Consider the following 13,408-nt stretch of genomic DNA (forward strand, 5'->3'; position numbering starts at 1 on the left):
AGCACGCGGGAGAAACGGGCGGCGCGTCTGTCCGTTGCAAGGGTGGCATCCAGAACCAAGGCATAAGAGCCGGGAGATGGCATCACCTCTGGGTGGTCGGCCCCGCTCCAGCTGATAGGTTTTTCTGACCAGTGCATGTGCTCGGCAGGGTTGGCAGCGACCGTGCTGACCTCCTGGTGCTCTCGGCGTCTGCCGCGACGGTCTTCGGGCTGGCTTGTAAAGACGACATAAGCGGCATGCTCATCGGGGAACTCATCGTGCACGACTCCGACTGCAGGCCGAGCGGTCGGCGGCTGCGGAGCCGGAGGCGGCGGACCGCCAGGTGGAGGCGGCGCGAGCCCTTCGCCTTTGGAGATTCGGTGTAACGCCCTCGATGCGGCTATAGCTCCCACGTGTCGAGGCACGACTTAGAGACATAACCGCATTGAAAGCAATGTCGCAAGTCAGGCAATCATCACAACATCCCATATAATATATAATAAAAGGGGGAGATACATAGTTGGCTTACACTCGCCACGTCACATCAAAGTACATAAATAACATCCATCGTACAAACACTCATGGCCTGACTACGGCGCCAAAATAGAAGAAAACCCAACATGCGACAAGGCCCCGAATCAAACCCCAAACTAGGCACCACTACTGATCATCAGGAAAAGACACGTAGTAACACTGAGAGTCCTCGTCGAACTCCCACTTGATCTCGTACTCGTCACCTGGAGTGGAATCACCTGGACCTGCATCTGGAGTTATAGTATCTGTGAGCCACGGGGACTCAGCAATTCCGCACCCTCGCGATCAAGACTATTGAAGCTTATAGGAAGGGTAAGGCATATATAAGTGGAGCTGCAGCAAGCGACTAGCATATATGGTGGCTAACTTATTCACAAAAGAGGGCGAGAAGAGGAGGCAAAGCGCGAGCGAAGAACTAGAGAACAACCTGCACAAACATAACTCCAACACCGTGTCCACTTCCCGGACCCCGCCGAGAAGAGGCCATCACGGTAACACACTCAGTCGATTCATTTTAATTAATTAAGGTTCAAGTTATCTACAACCGGACATTAACAAATTCCCATCTGCCCATAACCGCGGGCACGGCTTTCGTAAGTTCAATCCCTGCAGGGGAGTCCCAACTTAGCCCATGACAAGCTCTCACGGTCAACGAAGGAATAGACCTCCTCCCAAGACGTTCCGATCAGACTCGGTATCTCGGTAACTCAAGACACTTCGACAGGTTAAAACAAGACCAGCAACACCACCTGAATGCGCCGACAAATCCTGATAGGAGCTGAACATATCTCTTTCTCAGGGCACACTCAGATGAGCAAGACGTCGGGTAGGCCAGCCCAGAGTTGCCCCTGGTAGCCCCGGACATCGCTCGGTTGGACCAACACTCAGAGGAGCACTGGCCCGGGGGGGGGGGGTTAAAATAAGATGACCCTTGAGTCTGCAGAACCCAAGAGAAAGAAAAGGCTAGGTGGCAAATGGTAAAACCAAGGTTGGGCATTGCTGGACAAGCTTTAATCAAGGCGAAAATATCAAGGGGTTCCCATTATAACCCAACCGCGTAAGGAACGCAAAAAATCCGGGAACATAACACCGATATGACGGAAACTAGGGCGGCAAGAGTGGAACAAAACACTAGGAGAGAGGCCGAGCCTTCCACCCTTTACCAAGTATATAGATGCATTAAGATAACATGGCAATATAATGATATCCCAACAAGTAAATAAATGATGTTCCAACAAGGAACGGCCTCTAATCTTCACCTGCAACTAGCAACTCTATAAGTGGGGGCTGAGCAAAGCGGTAACATAGCCAATCAATGGTTTGCTAGGACATGGTGGGTTAGAGTTTCAACATGGCAACAGGGAGGCTGACAAGCAAAAGGTAGGCATCGTAGCATTGGCATAGCAAAGAGCGAGCAAACTAGCATAGCAAAGATAGTAGTGATTTCGAGGGTATGATCATCTTGCCTGCACAGTTGTCAGAGTTGACTAGATCCTCACAAGCAAACTCAACGGGCTCCTCAGTAGCGAACTCATCTCCCGGCTCTACCCAAACAAGACAAACAAGCAACAAGGATACAATCAACCACGTGCAAGACCAAGCAATATGATGAAATGATGATATGCTATGCGGGATGCGATGCGGGATGCAAAATGCAAGATATGACAGGAAATGCATGAACCTGGCCTCAACTTGGAACTCCAAGGGTGCCACTGGAAAGATGAGATGAAATCGCTTGAAAACGATATAAAGAACGCCGGAATCGGAGTTACGGTTTGGAAATGGCAAGCGATTTAAGATATGACATCAGTCTGCGATTTCCAGCAAGTAGGCATCTAAATGCAATGAAATGAACATACTATAGCCACCAAACATGACAACAAAATACATGGCAGGGATGCACACAAGATGCTTAACAAAAGACTAGCACTGAGCCACGGCCAATTCATCCATTATGAGGTTCAAACAAGCATGGCAAAAATGCAAATGCAAAACAGATTCCAGACTTAGTGAAATTAACACTTGTCTGAAATTTCAGATCACGAAGCCCTCTTCGGAGCAGCAAAACAACATGATAAATGAACTGATTATGAAAAAGAAGAACATGGCATGGAGCTACTCAACAAGCTTAACAAAAGTCCCTAAGTGACCTGGGGCCAAAAGGGATCACAAAATATACTAACGGGCACACGAACATAGCTAAAACACAATCAGTTTTCAGACTTTGTGAAAACTAAGACATGCGGAAATATAACTCACGAAGGCATGTAAACAAGCTCGATGCACTCACCACGGTGCAAGTCATGGCAAGGCAGGCATGCATTCATTAAGAAGGCACAAAATACAAGCTAGACATGGCAAGAACAATGGAATCGCATGCACGGATCAACTACAATAGCATCGGCAAAATCGCAAACGAGTTGACGATCTGCCCAGATTCACCATGAAGCAAAAGTAGATCTCGATTGACTCAAGCTAAGGTGCTCCATAATTGCAAACAAAGACATGGATGGATAGAGCATAACATGATTAACAAAACTCCTTTACTGATCATCCTCAAAAGAGGCACGGATCACTAGGAAACAAGCTGAACATATGGCATCATGAACTAAATAATCCCAGACTTTGTGAAAACAACTAAGTCCCTGAAAACAGATTTACCGGGTGCCTCACTTTGCAAGCTTGCACAAGTCACCACACACATCCTAAAAATGCATGGGTTGCACCTCTGGAAAGAATACAAAATCCTTAACAAAACTTATGAAGGACTCACAGGCATAGCATGCACACATTAATCATGGCAAAAATGACAAATGTCTAAGATGAACTAGCAGATCTGACAATTAACTCACGAAGCCTCCTTCTAACAGCATTTTGGGCATCAAGATGAACTCAAATGAAAATGATGCAATGGAATAAAATGATGTACTCGTCGAGGCGAACATTTTTATATGCTATATGTACAAATCGGAGCTATGGATGCAAAGTTACGGGGCCTCAAACAGGAGCATATGAAGTAAAAATCCTGGGACTTAGCAAAAAAAATCAACCTCCCGGATCGGATCTAGGGTTTTGCACGGAAACCGAGGAACGCCGGAACACTGTAGCTGGCCGGAACTTGGTCGCCGGAGTTGGAGGCGGCGGTGGCCGGCGCGAGGAGAGGAGGAGGCCAGAGCCGGGGTTGGCGTAGACGGCGGCGGGGTCCGGCTCCCGCGGTGCAGGCGCACGGCGGCGAGCTCCGGAGGACGCCGGGCGGTGGCCGGCGCGGAGCGGCACGGCGGGGCGGTGGCCGCCGGCGAGGATGGTGGCGGGGCCGCGCGAAGAGGGAGGCGGGGCGCTGGAGAAGAGGCGGCGGCGGCACGATGGGCCGCGGGGGCCCCGCGTGGGCTCGGGCGGGCCTCCGCGGGTGGCGGCGCGGTGATGTGGGCGCGAGGGCGGTGGCCAATGGAGGAGCGCCATGTGGCGGCGGCGGTGCGGCCGGACAATGTCCGTCGGAGCAAAATTTGTCCGGCAGGCGCGGTGAGAGTGGATCTAGGGTTTCGGGGAGGGAGAGAGATCCGAAAATGGAGGGGTCTATTTATAGGCATAGGAGGAGCTAGGAGAGTCCAAATGAGGTGCGGTTTTCGGCCACGCGATCGTGATCGAACGCTCTAGGACATGGAGCAGAGTTTGGTGGGTTTTGGGCCAAATTGGAGGGGTGTTAGGCTGCAACACACACGAGGCCTTTTCGGTCCCTCGGTTAACCGGTAGTAAATGATATGAAACTTGACAGGCGGTCTACCGGTAGTAAACCAAGGCCGCTTGGCAAGTCTCGGTCCAATCCGGAAATGTTTAATCCCCACACAAAAAAAAGCTAGAAATGACCACCGGAGGAGAATGAAGCGCCGGAATGCAAAACGGACAACGGGGAAAGTGCTCGAATGCATGAGATGAACACGTATGCAAATGCAATGCACATGATGACATGATATGAGATGCATGACAAAGAAAACAACACACGGAGAAAAAGACCCGACCCCGAGAAATAAATATAACTTAACGCCGCAAACGGCAAGAGTTGGAGTACAAATAGGGAAAGTTACATCCGGGGTGTTACTACACTCCACCACTACGAAAAGATCTCGTCCCGAGATCTAGGACTGAAAGAACACCGGGTACTCAGAACGGAGGTGATCCTCGCGTTCCCAGGTAGCTTCACGGTCGGAATGGTGTGACCACTTGACTTTGAGAAATTTGATTGACTTGTTGCGAGTCTTGCGTTCATTCTCTTCAAGAATAGCAACTGGGTGTTCACAATAAGAGAGATCTTCTTGGAGCTCGATGTCCTCGAAGTTGACGGTGCGGTCAGGAGTCTTGAAGCACTTTCGAAGTTGAGAGACATGGAACACGTCATGAACATTTGCAAAGTTTGAAGGAAGCTCGAGTTGATAGGCGAGGTCGCCTTTCTTGCTGACAATCTTGAAAGGTCCCACGTATCTAGGGGCAAGCTTCCCTTTGATACCGAAGCGACGAGTACCTTTCATAGGACAGACGCGGAGGTAAACATGATCTCCGATCTCGAAAACCAAATCACAGTGCTTACTATCATAGTAGCTCTTCTGGCGGGATTGGGCTGCTTTGAGGTTATCACGAATGACTTTGCACATTTCTTCTGCCTCTGTGATTAAGTCATTACCCAGCAGCTGGCATTCACCGGTTTTAGACCAGTTGAGAGGGGTACTGCACTTCCTGCCATACAGAATTTCAAAAGGGGCCTTGCCCGAAGTTTCTTGAAAACTGTTGTTATAGGAGAATTCAGCATAAGGAAGACAATCCCCCACTTCATGCCGAAGGAGATCCACAAGCCCTAAGCATATCTTCAAGAATCTGGTTGACACGCTCGACTTGACCGCTTGTTTGAGGATGAAAAGCAGTGCTGAAGCGGATGTTCGTGCCCATGGCCTTATGGAAAGAATCCCAAAACTTGGAGGTAAAGATGTGCCACGGTCTGAAGAGATCACTTGACGAATACCATGCAGAGAGATAATGCGAGAGGTATAGAGTTCTGCCAATTGAGCTGCAGTGATCGACTCTTTGATAGGCAGAAAGTGGGCCACTTTGGTGAGTTTGTCGATGACAACAAATATAGCATCATTGCCACGTTTGGACTTTGGAAACCCAGTCACGAAGTCCATTTCAATGTGGTCAAACTTCCATTCTGGAATGGCAAGAGGTTGGAGGAGACCAGCTGGCCTTTGGTATTCTGCCTTCACTCTTCTGCAGGCATCACATTCATTCACGAATTGAGCGATTTCGCGCTTCATTCGAGTCCACCAATAAGCTTGCTTAAGGTCCTGATACATCTTCATGCTCCCAGGGTGGATGGAGAGGAGAGAATTGTGAGCCTCGTTCATGATCACTTTACGAAGTTCACCTTTGGGCACAACGATACGATCCTCGAAGAAGAGAGTGTCCTTGTCATCAAGGCGGTAGCACTTGTACTTGGACTGACTCTTGGCAATCCCAATCTTCACCTTTTTCACCATAGCATCAAGAAGCTGGGCTTGGCGAATCTGGTCTTCTAAGGTAGAAGAGACTTGAAGGTTGGCGAGGAATCCTTGAGGAACAACTTGCAGATTAAGCTTGCGGAAAGCTTCACAAAGCTCGGGTTGATAAGGCTTGAGAATCAGACTGTTGCAGTAGGCCTTTCTGCTCAAAGCGTCAGCAATCACATTTGCCTTGCCTGGAGTATACTCGATACTCGGATTATACTCTTGAATCATTTCGACCCATCGAGTTTGCCTGAGGTTGAGATTAGGCTGAGTGAAGATGTACTTGAGACTCTTGTGATCAGTGAAAATGTCCACTTTTCTTCCCAATAGAAGATGTCTCCAGGTCAAAAGAGCATGCACAACTGCCGCCAACTCGAGATCATGAGTGGGGTAGTTCTTCTCATTAGGCTTCAATTGGCGAGATGTATAAGCAACAACTTTCTTCTCTTGCATCAAAACTGCGCCAAGACCTTGGAGAGAGGCATCACAAAAGACCTCGTACGGCTTGGATTCATCAGGCGGAGTCAGAATTGGAGCAGTGATCAACTTCTCTTTCAAAGTGTTGAAAGCAATATCACACTCCGGAGACCAAACGTACTTGACGTGCTTCTGAAGAAGATTTGAGAGAGGCTTCACGATCTTAGAAAAGTTTTCAACAAATCTTCGGCAATAGCTTGCGAGACCGAGAAAACTGCGGAGTTGCTTCACATTCTGAGGAGGTTCCCAATTCACAATTGCAGACACCTTCTCGGGATTCACGGCAATGCCCTTGGCAGAGATGATATGACCAAGATAAAGAACCTCAACGAGCCAAAATTCACACTTGGAGAACTTGGCATAGAACTGATGTTCTCTGAGCTTATCGAGAACCAAACGCAAATGCTTGGCATGATCTTCCTTGTTCTTCGAGAAAACCAGAATGTCGTCGAGATAGACCAAAACGAAGTCATTGGTGTAGGGATTGAAGATGAAGTTCATCATGCGAGAGAACGTCGGAGGAGCGTTGGCGAGGCCAAAAGACATGACAGTGTATTCATATGAACCAAAGCTTGTTCTGAATGCTGTCTTGGGAATATCTTCTTCACGAATACGAATCTGGTGATAACCCATACGGAGATCAAGCTTGGAGAATACTTGAGCACCTTTGAGTTGTTTGAACAGCTCATTGATGTTGGCAAGTGGGTATTTGTTCTTGATGGTCTTCTTGTTCACTGGACGGTAATCAACACAAAGTTGGTCCGTTCCATCCTTCTTCTTCACAAAAAGAACACCACAACCCCATAGAGAAGAACTAGGCCGGATGAGACCCATTCTTTCTTGCTCATCGAGTTGCTTCTTCAGCTCCTTCAACTCTTCAGGTCCGAGCTTGTAAGGACGTTTGCACACAGGTTCCGTGCCAGGCTCAAGTTCAATAACGAATTCAACTGGCCGGTGCGGAGGCATTCCTGGGAGCTCTTCTGGGAAGACGTCTTGATATTCGCAAACGACAGGAATTTGAGCGATAGCATCCAATTCACCCTTCTCATTGACAGAAAACAGACGGATAGTATCATCCCGAGCGGCAAAGACAATTACATCCTCAGACGAATGAGTCAATTGAATCTGCCTGGCTGCACAATCAAGCTAAGCCTTGTGCTTAGAAAGCCAATCCATCCCGAGAATAAGATCAATATCTGAGTTACCAAGCACCATAGGAGAAGAAAGGAACTTGTAGTCGCCCAATTTGATAGTAACATCCGGAGCCATCATTTTGGTGTTCATGAACAAACCCGGAGAAGAAACCGCTATCGGCTTAGGCAAATCAATAATATGCACATCATGCATGGATGCAAAAGGCTTCGACAAAAATGATAAAGATGCACCAGTGTCAAAAAGAACTCTTGCAGGAATATCATTAACAGGAAGGTTACCCATGATCACATCTGGTGATTCCTCTGCCTGAGCTGCATTCAGCAAGTTGACCTTGGCGGACTTGGGGTTATGCTTGACCACAGCTGTACTTGCCAATCTGACAGGAGGAGGAGGAGGAAGCCGCCTCTGGTTGAAACACTTGTTGGCATAGTGACCCTTCTGTTGGCACTTGTTGCACGTGACCTCTGAAAGCGGACGGTGATACAAAGCACTCGATCTTGGAGCTTGAGACGAATTCTTCTACTGAAAGCCTGGGTTGGGTGGGTGGGAAGAACCACTGCCACCTTTGCTCTTCTTCTAAAACGGCTGATGGAACGGAGGAGGAGGAAGCCAAAACTTCTGCTGCTTGGCCACTTGAGTAGAGGAAGAAGGAGTAACATCTCTGACTCGCTTCTTGGAAGCATCACACCTCAACTGAGCAGCCTCTTGCTTCAGTGCCATGTTGTAGAACTCATCATATCTCAAGGGCTCGAAGAGGACAAGAGCGAGCTGAATATCTTCTCTGAGACCACCCCTGAACTGATATACCATGCTCTTCTCATCAGGCACGTCCTGCTTGGCAAAGCGGGCAAGCTTCTAGAACAATTTGTTGTAGTCATAGACAGACAAAGAGCCTTGCTTCAGATTGCGGAATTCCTCACGCTTGCTTTCAACCACGCTCTGCGGAATATGATGAGCTCGGAAATCTCGACGGAAATCATCCCAAGTGATAACACGTCCACCTCTGGAATCCTTGTACTGCTGGAACCATTCTGCAGCTTGATCTTTGAGTTGGAAGGAAGCGAACTTGACAAAGTCCTCAGGCCTGACGTTACTGCACTCGAAATGCTTACACAGATCCACAAGCCAATCATCAGCATCGGTTGCCTCAACACAATTGCTGAAAGTCTTTGGCCCGTTAGAAAGGAACTGGTTGAGTGTAGCAAAGTGACTCTGATTGCTGCCTTGATTCCCTTGACTGCCTTGATTGCGCTCTTGAAGAATTTGCATGATCAGCTGAGTGTTTGCATTGGTTGCGGCCATCACAGCTTGCCATGCCTCTGGAGGAGGTGGAGACGGTGGCGGATCAGGATTCGGAGTCGTGCGCGTTGGAGGAGCCATCCTGAAGAGGTTGACCACCATTAGCACATAGACAGATAAATATTGAAGCTGAATCCAACGGAATGAAAATTGCAACATATAGTCTTCACATCCAAACAAAATGAACGAATGCATTCCTCTTCAAATGGTCACATATCCATAAATTGAGAAGTCACGTAGAATTAAGGTAGAGAAATAAATCAACAAGGTACGGATCAAGAACGAATAATCGGTAAGAAATCCCAATCTCAAACCAATATCCGTGGAAGAAGAACTAGAGCTACTGGAATTCCCACCTATGAAACTCCCGAACTTTTCCGGTTATGCAATCAGGTGTTGGGGATACAGGGGAAGCATAATATCTCACCCAAACTAGCAAATCCTACATCCAGCTGTATCCATCCTTCAACACATAACCAAGAAACCTTCAGAAACCATCTACCTCAACCTTCGAAAAGCATCCGTTATACAAGTTATGGCGATACTCCCGAACTCCCGCCCCAGTACTGGGTGGCGTCGAGGTTATCTCACCAACAAAGTGCATAAAAGAGATTTTCGATGTCGGCGAACGTATCTCAAGTATTCCAGAATTGCAACGATAAAATTATGATGACAACACCTCAGAGCTCAACTCCCCGGGACACTTCCACTAAACCCCTGACAGGAGGCACCAAGACAATGTTCTCATCATAAGCCATCGGAACGATTCCAAGATACTCGCGTGATCCTAAATTTTTTTTAGTGAAATTTGAGAAGAGAAGAGTCAAAACTCTACGTCAGGATGCCTTACCAGCGTGATGAGGAGACTGGGAAGTAAAAAGAATTCCTAAGCTCTCCGATATATAATACCTAATGACTCAAAACATTTTTCTAGACACAACTCGGCTGCTAAAAAAGATCAAGCAATGAGGCTCCTAAGGTCGGGGAAGGCTCTGATTACCAACTTGTAACGCCCTCGATGCGGCTATAGCTCCCACGTGTCGAGGCACGACTTAGAGACATAACCGCATTGAAAGCAATGTCGCAAGTCAGGCAATCATTACAACATCCCATATAATATATAATAAAAGGGGGAGATACATAGTTGGCTTACACTCGCCACGTCACGTCAAAGTACATAAATAACATCCGTCATACAAACACTCATGGCCCGACTACGGCGCCAAAATAGAAGAAAACCCAACATGCGACAAGGCCCCGAATCAAACCCCAACTAGGCACCACTACTGATCATCAGGAAAAGACATGTAGTAACGCTGAGAGTCCTCGTCGAACTCCCACTTGAGCTCGTACTCGTCACCTGGAGTGGAATCACCTGGACCTGCATCTGGAGTTATAGTATCTGTGAGCCACGGGGACTCAGCAATCCCGCACCCTCGCGATCAAGACTATTTAAGCTTATAGGAAGGGTAAGGCATATATAAGTGGAGCTGCAGCAAGCGACTAGCATATATGGTGGCTAACTTATTTGCAAAAGAGGGCGAGAAGAGGAGGCAAAGCGCGAGCGAAGAACTAGAGAACAACCTGCGCAAACATAACTCCAACACCGTGTCCACTTCCCGGACCCCGCCGAGAAGAGGCCATCACGATAACACACTCAGTCGATTCATTTTAATTAATTAAGGTTCAAGTTATCTACAACCGGACATTAACAAATTCCCATCTTCCCATAACCGCGGGCACGGCTTTCGAAAGTTCAATCCCTGCAGGGGAGTCCCAACTTAGCCCATGACAAGCTCTCACGGTCAACGAAGGAATAGACCTCCTCCCAAGATGTTCCGATCAGACTCGGTATCTCGGTAACTCAAGACACTTTGACAGGTTAAAACAAGACCAGCAACACCACCCGAATGCGACGACAAATCCCGATAGGAGCTGCACATATCTCTTTCTCAGGGCACACTCAGATGAGCAAGACGTCGGGTAGGCCAGCCCAGAGTTGCCCCTGGTAGCCCCGGACATCGCTCGGTTGGACCAACACTCAGAGGAGCACTGGCCCGGGGGGGTTAAAATAAGATGACCCTTGAGTCTGCAGAACCCAAGGGAAAGAAAAGGCTAGGTGGCAAATGGTAAAACCAAGGTTGGGCATTGCTGGACAAGGTTTAATCAAGGCGAAAATATCAAGGGGTTCCCATTATAACCCAACCGCGTAAAGAATGCAAAAAATCCGGGAACATAACACCGATATCACGAAAACTAGGGCGGCAAGAGTGGAACAAAACACTAGGTGAGAGGCCGAGCCTTCCATCCTTTACCAAGTATATAGATGCATTAAGATAACATGGCAATATAATGATATCCCAACAAGTAAATAAATGATGTTCCAACAAGGAACGGCCTCCAATCTTCACCTGCAACTACCAACGCTATAAGAGGGGGCTGAGCAAAGCGGTAACATAGCCAATCAATGGTTTGCTAGGACATGGTGGGTTAGAGTTTCAACATGGCAACTAGGAGGCTGACAAGCAAAAGGTAGGCATCATAGCATTGGCATAGCAAAGAGCGAGCAAACTAGCATAGCAAAGATAGTAGTGATTTCGAGGGTATGATCATCTTGCCTGCACAGTTGTCAGAGTTGACTGGATCCTCACAAGCAAACTCAACGGGCTCCTCGGTAGCGAACTCGTCTCCCGGCTCTACCCAAACAAGACAAACAAGCAACAAGGATACAATCAACCACGTGCAAGACCAAGCAATATGATGAAATGATGATATGCTATGCGGGATGCGATGCGGGATGCAAAATGCAAGATATGACAGGAAATGCATGAACCTGGCCTCAACTTGGAATTCCAAGGGTGCCACTGGAAAGATGAGATGAAATCGCTTGAAAACGATATAAAGAACGCCGGAATCGGAGTTACGGTTTGGAAATGGCAAGCGATTTAAGATATGACATCGGTCTGCGATTTCCAGCAAGTAGGCATCTAAATGCAATCAAATGAACATGCTACAGCCACCAAACATGACAACAAAATACATGGTAGGGATGCACACAATATGCTTAACAAAAGACTAGCACTGAGCCACGGCCAATTCATCCATTATGAGGTTCAAACAAGCATGGCAAAAATGCAAATGCAAAACAGATCCAGACTTAGTGAAATTAACACTTGTCTGAAATTTCAGATCACGAAGCCCTCTTCGGATCTGCAAAACAACATGATACATGAACTGATTATGAAAAAGAAGAACATGGCATGGAGCTACTCAACAATCTTAACAAAAGTCACTAAGTGACCTGGGGCCAAAAGGGATCACAAAATATACTAACGGGCACACGAACATAGTTAAAACACAATCAGTTTTCAGACTTAGTGAAAACTGAGACATGCTGAAATATAACTCACGAAGGCATGTAAACAAGCTCGATGCACTCACCACGGTGCAAGTCATGGCAAGGCAGGCATGCATTCATTAAGAAGGCACAAAATACAGGCTAGACATGGCAAGAACAATGGCATCACATGCACGGATCAACTACAATAGCATCGGCAAAATCGCAAACGAGTTGACGATCTGCCCAGATTCACCATGAAGCAAAAGTAGAGCTCGATTGACTCAAGCTAGGATGCTCCATAATTGCAAACAAAGACATGGATGGATAGAGCATAACATGATTAACAAAACTCCTTTACTGATCATCCTCAAAAGAGGCACGGATCACTAGGAAACAAGCTGAACATATGGCATCATGAACTAAATAATCCCAGACTTAGTGAAAACAACTAAGTCCCTGAAAACAGATTTACCGGGTGCCTCACTTTGCAAGCTTGCACAAGTCACCACACACATCCTAAAAATGCATGGGTTGCACCTCTGGAAAGAATACAAAATCCTTAACAAAACTTATGAAGGACTCACAGGCATAGCATGCACACATTAATCATGGCAAAAATGACAAAAGTGTAAGATGAACTAGCAGATCTGACAATTAACTCACGAAGCCTCCTTCTAACAGCATTTTGGGCATCAAGATGAAATCAAATGAAAATGATGCAATGGAATGAAATGATGTACTCGTCGAGACAAACATTTTTATATGCTATATGTACAAATCGGAGCTATGGATGCAAAGTTACGGGGCCTCGAACAGGAGCATATGAAGTAAAAATCATGGGACTTAGCAAAAAAAAATCAACCTCCCGGATCGGATCTAGGGTTTCTCACGGAAACCGAGGAACACCGGAACACTGTAGCTGGCCGGAACTTGGTCGCCGGAGTTGGAGGCGGCGGTGGCCGGCGCGAGGAGAGGAGGAGGCCGGAGCCGGGGTTGGCGTAGACGGCGGCGGGGTCCGGCTCCCGTGGTGCAGGCGCACGGCGGCGAGCTCCAGAGGACGCCGGGCGGTGGCCGGCGCGGAGCGGCACGGCGG

The sequence above is a fragment of the Triticum dicoccoides genome, chromosome 6A (genome assembly GCF_002162155.2).
Source record: "Triticum dicoccoides isolate Atlit2015 ecotype Zavitan chromosome 6A, WEW_v2.0, whole genome shotgun sequence".
Taxonomy (NCBI): Eukaryota; Viridiplantae; Streptophyta; class Magnoliopsida; order Poales; family Poaceae; genus Triticum; species Triticum dicoccoides.